Below are 2,425 nucleotides of genomic sequence, written 5' to 3'. Positions count from 1 at the left end.
AAAAACAGTCTCATTTGAGTGATTTCATTCATGACTGAGAGATCTTGTAAACTTTCGACATAGATTTGTTTGCGTTTTCATGTTATGTCTGCAGTGGATGTTAAATATTCAGACGGACAGGAAACATGCAAATAAAAAGATTTAAGTAGCCAGGGAGGGGAGGGGAGCAGAGACCTGATACAGAAAGGCCAGGCCGGGTGCTGGAAAATCAGATCGTTTGCACATGCCTGGTGGTCTGGAGCTTGTTAGCAAGCTGCTCTTGTCTCAGACTCTAAATTCAAATAAACAGGAGGGCGATTTCTGGAGGCCCTGCTGTCTCCTGTTAGGGGGGTGCAGAAGGAGGTAGAGAAATTCTCTCTGATTTGTAAATGACTGTTACAGATGCCACTGACAGGCATTGTGCGAATCTCAAATGTAATGCTACAGAATTTATAAAAATTAGTATTTCCTGGAAATGTACTTTCTTTCAGGCCATTCAAAATGTAGGCAAGTTTATTTCTTCATCGAAACATATTTAGAGAAATTTAGAATTACATTAATTGTTCACCAATAGATCCTCTGCAGTGAATAGGTGCCATCAGAATGCAAGTCCAAAGAGTTGATAAAAACATCACAATATTCCAGAAGTTATTCACATGACTCCAGTCCATCAAGTAACATCCATCATGAAGGTCGTTTTTACTTTAAATCGTTGCTTATGGTCAATATACCAGTCCATAATTCATAATAACACTTCTTCCAGTGGCAAAACTCCATCTCCTGTTGTCCTCTCACATCAAAATCCACTGACATATTTGTTTTGAACTGTTTGCACTTATTTATGGTGCTTATTTCTCTCCTGATTGAGACAAGATGTCCTTTCACTATAAATAGAGGATTAATTTCAGTTGAAAGCAACGGTTTGAAGTTAAAAATGTCTAAATGATGGATTTGTTTATTACAAACAAACAACATTTCAATAATCGATTACTTGTGGATTATTGTGATGTTTTTATCCACTGTTTGGACTCTCATTCTGACGGCATCCATTCACTGCAGAGGAACCATTGATGAGCAAGTGATGAAGTGCAAAATTTCTCCAAATCTGTTCTCTGTTCTCACTGACATCTTGGATGGCCATTTTCAGCTAATTTTAATTTCTGGGTGAACTATTTCTTAAGACCACAAAAACTCAAGCTAACCAACCAAGCAATTTCAGATCCCAAAGCTTTTCTTTGAAATTTAGCTGAGAGAACTAGTTTGGATGCCAAACAAATCTGAATATACCATAATCAATATTGCTGGGAGTCGTTCAGCATTGTAGTTCATGACTCCTTTCACCAAGTAGGGAAAAACAGGACAGGACAATAGAACAAGAGAGAGAAAAGGAAATAAGAGCATTGTCACCTGTTCCCAAACAGCCTAGGTGACCCGGTTACCATGAGAGATGGCCAGGTATCAGATAACACCAGCTCGAAAAATGAACGCTTTGAGAATGAAGAGTGTCGGTGAGAATTTATTATATGAGCTGATTTTGATCCCGAGCAATGGTTTTATGTCATATTTTGTCATTAACAATGTGCAAATAAAAACAGAACGTGATGGTGATCGAAACTACTCAAACATACCTCACACTGAGCAACAATAAGAAGCGGTAATAAAAAATATGAACCTCTCAAACTGAGCCTTATTAAAAACTATGACCTCTCACCTTTGGGGGTTTGAAAGGAGGGGGACTTAACCCTGAATAGCAAACAGAGCTGGATTTGTAACCTGAACCTCCCCCCACGCCCCCACTAATGAGAGGTCAAAGGGCACACGCTGCTCCTCAGCTGTGTTTCATTTACTGGTAAGGTTTTGAGGATGTATATGAACCAGATCTACTGTGTGAGATTTGTAAGTGTGAATGTCAAATGTAAACGCAGAGTGTCAGATATACTTGTTGACAAATGTGAATACTTGTGTTTATTTGAAGCATTTTTCCTCAGTTTGAAGTCTAAAGTTTGCACTGAACAGATCAGTTCCAGGAGAAAAGCTATTAAACTAAATTTGAAGTTGAATTCTGACTTACCATAAACATAAATAATAACAAACTGTCATCAAACTCTCATTCTTTGCCTTCTGGGATATGAGGCTGTCATTCATCTTTACTGAACTTTGACCTCTGCAGCCTTACACAATTTCTTTGGTATGTCTGCTTAGAGAGAGAGAAGGAGCGGTGCAGAGGTGATTTTTTCATGCATGCAGCACAAGTTTTGTGCAGTTACAGGCCACTAGTGCTTTTCAGAAATTGCTAAGCACGTGTTTCTGCAAACAGATAGAGATTCAACTGGGCAACAATTCAAAATGATGCAAAAGCATTTATTTTAGGAGTATGGTTAATCTGGAGGAATACTAATTTGTGTAAAGTGTGTCATCAGCTAAATGTGTGTTTGTGTAATTGAAT

The sequence above is a fragment of the Barbus barbus genome (assembly GCF_936440315.1).
Source record: "Barbus barbus genome assembly, chromosome: 18".
NCBI classification, from domain to species: domain Eukaryota; kingdom Metazoa; phylum Chordata; class Actinopteri; order Cypriniformes; family Cyprinidae; genus Barbus; species Barbus barbus.
Note: the sequence above shows the minus strand (reverse complement) of the source record.